General features: G+C 47.8%; 1 protein-coding gene across 1 annotated transcript in view; it reads right to left on the bottom strand.

Moving 5' to 3' along the window:
* lzts2a (leucine zipper, putative tumor suppressor 2a) overlaps positions 1-8,372 on the bottom strand; it is a 48,564-nt gene extending 40,192 nt beyond the window's left edge. The window contains exon 1 of the mRNA XM_061836248.1: positions 8,169-8,372. The gene's annotated coding sequence lies outside the window, so the exon portion shown is untranslated. The remainder of the gene's footprint in view (positions 1-8,168) is intronic.
* Between the last annotated feature and the right edge of the window lie 4,709 nt (positions 8,373-13,081).

The raw sequence follows: 13,081 nt of genomic DNA, 5'->3' as shown, positions 1-13,081 counted from the left end.
AACTAGCTTCATCGCCGCATAAACCATAAATTACGGTACGCAAATCTTACAATAACAAAACAAGTACGTGGTCTCGTTTCAACACTCTACAATAGTTAGCTAAGACAGTTATGTTACTCACTGCCAGAATGTTCGATACGCGCCGAACCAAGGTGTTCCGGCACTTTCTGTCGGATTGATCTCCTGTTGCCCCTCAACTTCCGGCCCTGTCGTTCTATTCGGTCAGTCTTCAGCCTGAGACCGCGAGTTCCCCGTGAGCACTTTCGCTTAGCGTGTGACTGTTTTGTTTTCGTTTCATAAATCATGAATGTCCCCAACCCTTCGATCCGTGGATTATGGAGCATTACAGGATCCTGGCTCCCAACCCTTTCCCCAATTTTCAAAGACTGTTGATTTGCGTCTCGAAGAGGGTAGTGGGAGTTACGTATCCGATACCACAGCTGGGTCGGAATCCCAAGAGTTTCCCGGGGAAAATGCACACATGTCAGCCATTAAGGAGGCACGGACTGACCCCGACATTTTCATCGGTGCAGGAAACGGCGATGTAAACACAAACCTCCACGGGGCCCGGGTTCTTCCTGGCCAACCCGGTTTTTCTATGGGACGAGTCCGCCACGGTTTAGTCATCTGGCACGGGAAGACAAAGCGGGGGTCCCGTGCAAATTTTGAGACGGGGTCAGCTATCAGATGCATCCTCTCAACCACGAAAAAAACTAAAAACATGGCTGAGAGGATTTTGAAAAATTACACGTGCAAACAAAAGGATGTCAACAGATCTTTGCTAGCTTACATTAAAAAAAAAAAACATTCTGATGAATCAGCTATTTTTTTTTCCCACTGGAAAGAACATTCCGGGCAAGAACAGGCAGCTGCAGAAGTTATGAGAATTTTTTTTTTTTAATCTTACATTTTTTTTATGTCTTCGGAATTCTGGCTATGTAAGACAAAAGACCGGATGCACGTTTTAGAACTGCAATAAAGCAACCAAAACCAGAAGTACAACGCCGAGTCCGCAAGGCAACGAAATGTCCGTGACGCTCCTGCGATTCTTAGCAGAAAGGAGAAACGCGGAGAAAAGCATTTTGGCGTTATAAACGGGGTCCCGGCGGCTCCGTTTTCAGACGTTGATATATTTTTCGGCCAGCGAGTATAAACGCGGACGTGTCTGAAATCAACAGCTGGGAGGTCAAGCTGAACGTATTTTTTACCGCCGAGCCAAAGCAGGAAGCGACGTCGGCCAGCAGATAAAAACATCTGGCTCTTCCCGCGTCGGGCCTCCGAGTTCCCCTCATCCGTCAACCCCCGTCTGCCTTTGCGGTTTCAGCGCGGGGGGTCACCCGGGCCCTCGCCCATCGGCGACAAGCGAGACCGCTTCGGCAAAGACGGATGCGGGGTCCCGCGTTGAGCAAATGCGGGTTGACCGGCCCGTTAACGGAGGCTGGCGACTCCAGAATCTAACCCGGGACCTCAGAACTGCGAGGCCAACGCTTTCCGGGTGAAACACTGTGCCGCCCTGTAATTATAAACATGTCATGTCATTATCCAAGCCGCTTATCCTCACAAGGGACGCGGGAAAGCTGAAGCCTACCCGGGCTAGCTCCGGGCGAAAGGCGGACTACACCTTGAACTGGTCGCCAGTCAGTCGCAGGGCAGATACCGACGACGAACGGGAATCGATCCCACGCTGCCCGCACCACACCGTCAGTGCTTACTAATTATTAACATTCAAACAAAAATGGCAAATTCAGTATACTATACTGATAATAGTATCACAATGATAAAATGTGTTGTACAAGGGTTTTTTTTGGGGGGGGGGGTCACAATAAGACTCAAAGCAAGGCACTGGAACACGAGAGGTGTATGAGACCATTTTTTTTCAATAAAATGATTTACCATAAGGCGGAACAGTGGAATAACTGGTAAAGCATTGGCCTCACTGTTCTGAGGACCCGGGTTCGATCCCGCCCCCGCCTGTGTGGAGTTTGCATGTTCTCCCCGTGCCTACGTGGGTTTTCTCCGGGGACTCCAGTTTCCTCCCACATCCCAAAAACATGCAACATTAATTGGACACTCTAAATTGCCTCGAGGTGTGATTATGCGTGCAGCCGTTTGTCTCTATGTGTCCTGCGATTGGCCGGCGACCAGTTCTAGGTGTACCCCGCCTCCTGCCCGTTGACAGCTGGGATAGGCTTCAGCGCTCCCCGCGACCCTCTTGAGGATAAGCAGCTCAGAAAATGGATGGATTTACCAGAATTCTGAAGTTGCTACTGCGTTAGCCCAAGTTTGAGAACAACTTTGAGGCGGTTCTACGGCACAAATCTAGATAAGCTCTCTGGCGTAGGAATGTGATTGAACGGCAAACTGAAGGCCTGTAGATGAAAGTTCCACACAAGGACGACAACGAGAAGGCAGCGGGACATTTGAAGTGCCCGTTTGACGGTTCGAAGTCTGTCAAAGAGGACCGCCAGTAACAAACAAGACCGCTTGATGACGACACAAGCCGACCGCGAACAGTTTGCACCGCCACGTCCCAAAGCTACAGCCGTGTTTTTCATCTGGGACAATAAATATCACAGAGGCTCGGAAATTCGGGATCATTCCATCTGGTTTTGCGCGAGCCAGCGCATTGCAGAGTGGGATTTTGTTCATAAAAAGGGGTTCACCGCATGAATTTTTTGTATCTCGGCGTCCGATTGTACTTGGTTATTGCCTGGCGTCAACATTTCACAGCTAGACGTAAAAGTCACGAATGGGGCCGTATCCAGAAAACACAAATCAGCGGATAGAACGTCCTCGTATGAACCTCAATTTTTAATGAGGGAACGAGTCGGTTCGGCGGAGGCGCTTCAGAGGGCTCGCGCTGATTAAAAAGATGTCGGAAAACCGCAAAAGGCGAACTCGGGAATGAAGACCCGATCTTTTTGTCTTATAAAATTCAATATACGCCGTTCTTATAAGCACCGTTCGTCCCGCCCTCTCATCGTAATTTATACTGCACGATAAAAACAAAACGCAAACCAAACAGCGTGAAAAGGAATTACTTTGTCTTTACGACGTATTAAGTGTACAACAAGTCCTGCGCTTTTGCGGTTCGTACTAGTGCCGCATAGAGCGCCGCTAAATCCTAATGAGAGGTGCTCCTAACGTGACCCAATTTAGCTAAACGTCAATCACAGCAGCATACGGAGAGCGTTAAGGCTTCGACTTGCGCGGAACAAGCCCGTGAGAGCGGGAGAGCTCGCCCCGAAAGCAGGCGGCGACAAGAGACGGCTTGCAGTTGTCGTATTAGCGAGTGAGTGCGTGCGCGTGTTGCGCGAGCGCGACGCAACGGAGCCTGTTCCCTAAAGCGTTCCGACAGCCGTCAGCGATGACGTGATGTCCGACACATGACAGCTGAGGGGACTCTCGCAGGCGCGACTGGAACTTGTCCACAAACGTACGGCAACAAAACAAGCTAGTAGAGACAATCACGGTTATTGTACCCTCAGCATCAGCGCGCATACACGCAGTGCGCAAACTGGCTTGCATGAACGACTCCCGGTATTTGTTGCAAAGAGCACAAACTCAGTCCAAGCGCGAGGCGGGGTTTCCTGGCATTCATGTTCTCGATGACATGATGAAAATACCATTTCTGAAAATGGTGGCCTGGGGGATGTTTATTCATTCATACGATGCAATTTGATGGACATTGTGCTGCGGATTCTGGGCCACCAGTACAATACATACATACGTACCGCATAGATATTACGTACATGGAAACGGTCGCCACACCTCAGTAAGTCGTAGGAGTAGTAGTCGTTTTTCCCGGCGCGTAAGAATGTATGCCTGCGAGTATTGTTATATTGTTTCTCTACGAGTTTTGTTCAAATATCCGTTGCTTAAAGGTCCAGTGTCATGCCGAAAACCATTATAAAATAGATATAGTACTGAAAAATACGTATAACATCGCCGGCACGGTGAGCCACCCGAGCTCGGCGCCGGAATGACCCACCCCGGCCGAAACCGTGATGGCGGCGGACGAGGCAAGGCTCCGGCGGCGGCTTGTCCGAAGCCGTGCTCAGCGCCGACGGGTACATCAACACGTTTAGCACCCCTGACTTACGTGTTTTGTTTTTTTTTTTTTTAGTATCTCTATACACACACCTACCTGTCATTTGGAACCCACGAAGTTCTCTTCTCGTCCTTTGCACCGTGCAATCCATTTTTTAAGACGAACCGGGTCTTTTGGAAAATGATGAAGAGTAAATCCATCCTCCTGAGTGTTCGAACATTATCCAGCAATACAACGAGCCGGCAAGTTTGGCTAACACGAAGGAACAACGAGCTACCTTCCAGCAGGTAAAACTAGTAGAAACATACGAGACCGCTTGAGTGGGCGTCTGCTACGAACGTCACTTGCTGCTTCTTCTCGAAAACAAATCCCTCGAGAGGATTTCCACGGCGGGAGTGACAAAAAGCTATAAACGTCAAAATCACGCGTGGTGAAAAAACAGATGGGTCCATTCCGACTGCCTTTTTTTCCCATTAATAACATACTAAAAATAATGCATTTCATGACAGCGGCCCTTTAAGGTTACAACAACAACAACGTGAGGCTATTTGTTAATCCGTCTATTGCGTTGTTTTGCATTGTTTGTTAGCATTAAGTCAAACTGAAATTCTGAAGGCAAATGTTTGTTATTCCTTTGTTTTATGTTTAGCTTGACAGTAAACTTCACGTCAGAGTGCTAATCCGGTGGATTAGCATAGGTTATCGATTACGGCACGTCGAGAATCGCCCACAAATTCGGGTTACGTCACCGAACTCATAAAAATCAAAGACTCCCCCCCCCCCTACCTGGTTTTGGCAATGGCGACACGGCTATAGGTCGTGCCAACAATGACAGTTTTAAGACTCCACCTTAAGTTACGACGTCGAACTGACCGTGACCGCGGCGGCGTTCTCGCTCGGCTCGTCCGTGACGATCGGGACTCCCCCCCGCCCCCCTAAACCGCTGCGACCCTGAGCTCGGCTATCACCTCCTACCGGCGCCCACAAATCCCCCATCTTGTCTCTGCCCCTTGAGTCCCACCTTACCTAATCGACCCCCCCCCCCACACACACACACACACACACACTCCCCCCGGCCTGCGCTCGGGTGACAGGCCAAGGTTGATAAAGAGTCTCCTGGTCGTGAGGCGGAATGATTCCCGCGGAGAGGTGATGTAACAACCGAGAGGAAGACTTTGAGCTCGTGCAGCGTTTACGGTACGTTAAAACTGGAATGGAAAATTTCATATCTGTTATACGTCGTGGGAATTTGTTGTGTCCCGTGAATTCAATAGTGAATCAAAAACACTTGGGTTGGTGAGATGAAAGGAGACCGAGTTCCGGAGGGAACGATGGACGAGTGCAGGGGCCGTTATGACCGTGAATTCATAAAAATCTTTAATCGCATCATCATATTGACACATTTTACGAACTACTACATAGCTCAGTGGTTAGCGCATTGGCTTGGTAAACCGGGGGTGGTGAGTTCGTATCTCACTGGGGTGTCCACTCCCCCTGAGGCGTTGCGTCAGGAAGGGCATCCGGCGTAAAAACTGTGCCGGACAAATACGAGCGTTTCATCTGCGACGACACGCTTGTGGTGACCCCTAATGGGACAAGCCGAAAGAAACTTACTTACTTATGAACTACTTTTGAAGACCAAAATCAGGAGTGCTTGTAACAGCCGAAATGAGTTTCCTACCCACGGTGTCCGGGTCCTCCCTTAGAGATAGGGTGAGAAGCTCAGTCATCAGGGAGGGGCTCAGTGTCGAGCCGCTGGTCCTCCGCATTGAGAGGCGCCAGATGAGGTGGCTGGGGCATGTGATTCGGATGCCTCCCCGGTGAGGTGTTCCGGGCATGTCCCACCGGAAAGAGACCCCGAGGACGACCAAGGACACGCTGGAGAGACTATGTCTCTCGACTAGCTTGGGAACGGTTCAGGATCCCTCGGGAAGAGCTGGAAGAAGTGGCTGGGGAAAGGGAAGTCTGGGTAGTCCCTGCTGAAGGTACTTCCCCCGTGACCCGACCCAGAAAAGTGGTAGATAATGGATTGAATTTGAAATTTGGATGCAGTCTTAAACAAAAATCATGGAAGTTGGCACACACGATTTGCCTTCGCGGGCCACATAAGGTCATGCGGCAGGCCTGATCTGGCCCCCGGGCCATGAGTTTGACACCTGCGGGCCAGTGAATAACATATCCCTCGAACAGTTCTGAGGTTGAGGGTTCTCACACGTCCCAAAAACACACTGCACACGCAATAAAGTACACGGCATGTTGACCATGCTGACTGTTTGACCTCTCTGGAAAAGATAAACTGCACAATTTGTCCCCAACGATTTGTTTTCGGTATCATTTTAACCCCGCCCAACATAAACTTTTCCACCAATCGCATCAAGCGTTGTGGATTCAACGCGGAAGGATTGTGGATTCATCATCCAATCGGACCTCGTTGTAGGCTTTTCCATCCCATCTCCGGAGTAATCCACACATTAAAATAAGCCCGGCCGGGGATCATAAAAACAAAACGCGGCTCTCTGGCATCTTCGGTGACCTTCGACCTCTTCATTAGCGCGCCTGGCTTTCATAGGAACCGAAAACAGCTGGAGGGGATCACGAGTTTGACAATCACAATGCTTGTGTGTGTGTGTGTGTGTGCACCGACAGCTGCACGGCGCGAGTGGCGCTAATACTGCCGTGTCTGGTTACACACGCCGAGCGGCTTGATTAAAAACACGACGCGGAAACCGACTTCAAACCAGATTGACAACACCCCGTTCAGACCGACTCGGGTGCAAACGTTCCACCAATCGGGACAAGTTGAAGAATTTAACTTCCCCCCCCCCCCACACACACACACACCCTTTCGGACGGATTCTCGGATGTCTATGAAAGATCATATCGCGCGATTACCCTGCGGAGACGGATGGATGTGTTCGGAGGGATATTTTTTGAAAACGACAGGAGCTGGCAAAAATAAATAATCAATATTTAAGATGACTAAACTTCATGCCGGAGGTTAAGTCCGAATTGGGCCATGTTGCCGACTCTGCCATCGTGAATTACGGCCAATCGGCTGGCTCGCCGAAGCCGGCGGCGTCGACCGCCACAAACGGAGGAGCAACCGTTTGTGTCGAGCGTGTCTCATAAGTTACCCGCTCCGATGACGAAAGACAAAGAAAAGTGCCGCAACCACAAATGAGTCATCACATAAAGCTCACAAAAAGTCTACGTTGTTGTATTTTTTCAGCAGTCTGGACACCCTGTTGCACTTTACTGCCTCTCACAGGGCAGTCGTGGTACTACAATATTATAGCTTTAGCGAGCTTTCGCAAGCGATTTTCTCGTTTGGAGTGGTGAGACGGGTGAGACGAAATGACCATTGGAAAAAAAATTGCACCTGAGAAGCACAAACCGATATATTCATAAACTCCTCAATATATTAACATGAATAATGTGTCGGTATGTACCCCACTTAAACCCAAAACTACCGACCTGCCAACCCACTAAACCCATTTTCACTACAAATATAGTGCGTCAAAGTCACTCGTGGCAGCTGGTAATAGCGTTGGGCCTCACAGTTCTGAGGACCTAGGTTCGATCCCGGACCCGCCTGTGTTGAGTTTTCATGTTCTACCTGTGCCTGCCTGGGTTTTCTCCCACATCCCCAAAACATGCAACATTTATCGGACACTCTAAATCGCCCCGAGGCGTGATTGTGAGTGCGGCCGTTTGTGTCGATGTGCCCTGCGATTGGCCGGCGACCAGTTCAGGGTGTACCCCGCCTACTAACCGCTGACAGCTGGGATGGGCTCCGGCACTCCCCGCGACCGTCGTGAGGATAAGCGGCAAAGAAAATGGACGGATGGATGAAAGTCACTCGAACAGATACCTCACCCATGAGCCATTTTGGGTCCTCCACCCTCAGTTTGAGAATGGGTTGAAAATCTCTTTTTAAAAATCACGCAAGCAACATTTTGTGTTTATTTAGCTCCGCGCTAGTTTTATGTAGTTGATTTTCCCAAACTAGTTAAAAGGGGAACGGAAAAGTGACTGAATAATAATCAAGAAAACAAGAACAACAACAAAACCCCTCAGGAGGTCAATATTGGGTTAGCAAAGAGCGACTTGGGCTCACCTCGACCAAGACGTCTCGGAGCTCCGGACGGCAGCAGGTCCAGCACGTACCCGAATCCGAGTGGAACTTCCGCGGGCGAGCGAACCACACCAATTCCGCTCTTGTTTTCCTTCTCTTTCGGGGCGACTTGTGCTGGAGTCGTCCGCCGCCCCCGAACCCCCCAACCCCGACCCGAAAGTGCTGTCTCCGGCTCCGATCCCGACAGCAGTCCCTTGTCCGCCAAAATCGAACCCCCCCCCCCCCCCCATAAAAAAAAAAAAAAAGATGAGGCTGCTCGGTGAGCACACCCGGGCAGCCCGCTCGCATACGTGAGGGGGGCGGGGTCACTCCGTTGACGCTCGCTTGACTCATCGCCAACATTTTCAAAACACAGATTCTTTATCCAGCTTGTACTAATAAACCCTTTGTCCTCAAAAGTGTGTCTTACTATTTTTTTCCCCCACTGCTGACTGACATTTCCCCACACAAAAAATGTTCTGTACAAATTCTATAATCTATAGAATTCTATCGAATTTGTACAGAACAACTTGTTTTATCGAACTTTGGCTGTGATTTTCTATAGAATTTCTACAGAACAATGCAATTTCTAGGATTTGGGTCCTGAAGTTCTATAGTTCTTTGGAAATTCTTTAGAAATGTTCTATTTAAACGGCACGGTGGAGCAGCTGGTAAAGCATTGGCCTCACAGTTCTGAGGTCCCGGGTTGAATCCGCGACCCGCCTGTGTGGAGTTTGCATGTTCTCCCCCAGTGCCTGCGTGGGTTTCCTCCGGGTGGGCACTCCGGTTTCCACCCACATTTATCGGACACTTTAAATTGCCCCTAGGTGTGATTGCGAGTGCGGCTGTTTGTCTCCGCGGTGCCCCGCGATTGGCTGGCGACCAGTTCAGGGTGTACCCCGCCTCCTGCCCGTTGACAGCTGGGAAAGGCTCCGGCACTCCCCGCGACATTGTGATCCAACTACATATTGCCATTGTTTTACCCCGCTAGAAAACATAAATAAATGCATCAATTATAGACGCATATGTCGGTGGGGATCTTATTAGCATATTTCCCGAATTGTCGGACGGGGGGGTCAGTGCGGCACGAACTCCGACGACGGCGGCTCATCCGATATCGAGCCGTTTGTGTACAAGCGAAGCGTCTCATCTCGTCACTTGTCGGGGTTGAGCTACGAGACGGCTCACTTCCTCCAACATGAGAGAGGATGATTATTTCATATCTGCCCATTATGAGTGCGGTCGGGGGAGATAATGTATTCGGTCACCAGCCGCCACTTTGATCCTCCCCTTTATTCACCATCCAGATGCTCTTAATACATTTTAATAAGTGGCCAACTGTTCGACTGCGCCGTGCACTGCACATGACCCCCATGGAGTTAGTTTATGACAATATTAGTACATTAAAAAAAAAATCAAAAATATAACTTAGTGACCACATCAGCCACGAGCAGGAGCAGAGCTTCAAATCCAGCCTTCACTTTTATTAAAATTATTTAATATCCACTGAAATCTTATTTAAATCAAGTTGAGCTACATTTTTTATTTGATAAAATAAACACATTTACATATATTACAGCTATCACTGATAAAATCCAAACAATTACCATATATTCTTCATCAATTAAAACGTGTTTGTGTCTTACATATTTGTCTTTATGTGTATTTTATGCAACTGCCAAAGCAGCAAAAAAACAAGCTCACCTTTCCTTATATGGCATGCGAATCCCATAGAAGGACTAATTAATGCTCTCACACACCACTGAAAGGTTCCCAAAAAAATGTACGACTCGAGTTATTTGCTCATACGCGAATACACGAACACACGCACACACACACACACTACTGAAACACTCCCACTCACACACTACAAAAAAAAATCATCTTCTGAAACACACATGTGATTTTTTTCCCCCTCATACACACACACACACACACACACATACTACTGAAACACTTTCATCCGGACTCATGAAAAATTTGTCAATAGAATACAGGTCTGAAACACTCCCACTCACACACACACAAAAAAATGTATCTACTGAAACACACACACACACACACACACACACACACACGCTCACACAACAAAAATGATTTGCTCACACGTACTTAAAACTAAAAACTACTAAAAAAAATCACACACACACTACTGAATCACTCTCACAAGCACTAATGAAAAATGTATCAAGTCTGAAACACTCTCACTCATACGCTACAAAAAATTTTTTCTTCTGAACCACACATGTGATTTTTCCCCCTCATATACACGCACACACAGACACGACCCCCCCCCCTCCACACACACTACTGAAACACTCTCACAAGCACGAATGAAAATTTTGTCACTCAAATACAAGTCTGAAACTCTCCCACTCACACACTACAAAAAAATGTATATACTGAAACACACACGCAGACGTGATTTCTGCCTCCTCACACACACACACGCACACACACACTACTGAAACACTCATTCGCAGTAATGAAAAATTTGTCACTCGAATACAAGTCTGAAACTCTCCCACTCACAAACTACAAAAAAAATATCCACTGAAACACACACACGTAATTTTTCCCATACACGCAGACACACAACAAAAATTATTCGCTCACACGTTCATAAAAAAAAAAAAATCACACAGACTACTGAAACACTCTCACAAGCACTAATGAAAAATTTGTCACTTAAATACAAGTTTGAAACACTCCCACTCACACACACAAAAAAATGTATCTACTGAAACACACACACATCACAACAAAAATGATTTGCTCTCACGTGCTACTAAAGAAAAAAAAAATCACACGCAAGCTCACTCACACAGTACAAAAAAACATCTGAAACACACACACACAACAAAAATGATTTGCTCACATGTACTACTGAAAACAAATCAGACACTACTGAATCACTCTCACAAGCACGAATGAAAAATTTGTCACTTGAACTCTCGCTCAAGTTAACTAAAAAAAAAAAAGTTTGTCACTCTCACATCTACATGCACACACGTGATTTTTTTCTCCATCACACACTACTGAAAAAGTCAGACAGTTGTAAAACTCTCACACACATTCCTGCCGCCCCTCCCCCCACTCATACGCACACTAATAAAACCCTCTGAAACACTGAAAAATATTCACTTACACTAGACATAAGCCTCTCTCAAACACTACAGAATTTTTTGTTGTTGTCACACAGCTTTTATAGCCTGGTGGTGTAGTGGTACACACGCCTTCCTTTGGTGCGGGCAGCGTGGGATCGATTCCCGCTCAGTGACGGTGTCGATATCTGCCCTGCGACTGCCGGGCGACCGGTTCAGGGCGTAGTCCGCTTTTCGCCCGAAGCTAGCTGGGATAGGCTCCACCTTTCCTGTGACCCTTGTGAGGCTAAGCGGCTTGGATAATGAAACGACACAACTTTCACAGATTTCCTTTTCAACATATTAATGAAACGCTCCCTCACACTTACTCTCATTTAAACCACTGAATAAATATTTGCTCTCACACACTATGGATTTTTTTTTTGGTCACACCTCTGATATATTTCTATATTTCGAATAAAATCCTCTCAGACACTACTGAAAAAAAAAAATCACACACATCCACAATTGAAATTTCTCTCTCTCTCTCTCTCTCACACACACACACACAATTGAAATGCTCTCATGTAGGGGGGGAAAAAAAATCACTTTTTAAGAGAAAAAGTCACAATTGGATAAGATTTGAGTTTGTCGGGTCTCGGAAAAAGCGTCAACGACTTCCTTTTGCGCTCTTCATCCTTCCGGCTCGGGGTCACGCCAGGCCGCCGTGTTTTGCGGCACGGCGCGGCTATAAAAATATTGGCGCGCTGTTACAGTGCACCACTGAGAAATTATTTAAAGCGCGTGCACGTGGGTACCATTAATCTGAATTACATAAGCGACGCGCTACAAAAAAAGGGGGGGGAGTACCGCGAGAACAAACCACCGACAGGAACGGCGCAAAAATGGCCCCCGAATGAAATAAACGTGCAGTTTCCGATAAATTAACGCCACTGGTCAAGTAGACATCATGAAAGTGGTCATCATTCATCATTAGCGAACGACCCCAAAAATAAGCGACGCGCCGCACCTAAATTGGGGCTTGTAATTATGCAGAGCTGCCACAAGGTGGCGGCAAAGCAACTAAGTAAATGGAGAGGATCAGAAAACAACATCTACTGTAGCCTGTACACAACCATGTTACATAAACAGCAGTATATATATATATATAGTTATGTTGTTCGAAACAAATCTCTTTCATACGCAAGGGATCATAGTACCATCATCGCTCCATTTTTAAATTTTGACACAATTGTACTTCATGGCAGCGAGTAACGTGTTGGCCTCACAGTTCTGAGAACCCAGGTTCGATCCCGGCCCCGCCTGTGTGGAGTTTGCATGTTCTCGCAATGCCCGTGTGGGTTTTCTCCAGGCACTCCGGTTGCCTCCCCCATTCCAAAAAACATGCAAAATGAATTTGGACACTCGAAATTGCCCCTGGGTGTGATTGTGAGTGTGGCTGTTCGTCTCCATGTGCCCTGCGATTGGCTGGCGACCAGTTCAGGGTGTACCCCGCCTCCTGCCTGTTGACTGCTGGGATAGGCTCCAGCACTCCCCGTGACCCTTATAAGGATAAGCGGCAATGGATGGACCCCCCAAAAAACAAACAAACTCAAACTGGGACACCCGGAAATGAAGGACCCTCTGGAATAGATTTGTTTTCGGTTCGTCGTGTCGGTCCGTGTCTAATTTAACGCCGGCCGGGTGTGGACATGCGGGTCCGGTTTGTGGGTGCAGAAGTGGGTCAAAGCGCTCTCGAACTGAGCGGTAAACACACGCAGATCAGCTTTAATCCACTAAATTGGAGCTGACTCACAACTCAATTACACGCAC

This window comes from Syngnathoides biaculeatus, chromosome 12 (genome assembly GCF_019802595.1).
Source record: "Syngnathoides biaculeatus isolate LvHL_M chromosome 12, ASM1980259v1, whole genome shotgun sequence".
In the NCBI taxonomy this organism is placed as follows: Eukaryota; Metazoa; Chordata; class Actinopteri; order Syngnathiformes; family Syngnathidae; genus Syngnathoides; species Syngnathoides biaculeatus.
The sequence above is the reverse complement of the archived record's forward strand: the minus strand, read 5'-3'. Positions and strand labels throughout refer to the sequence as shown.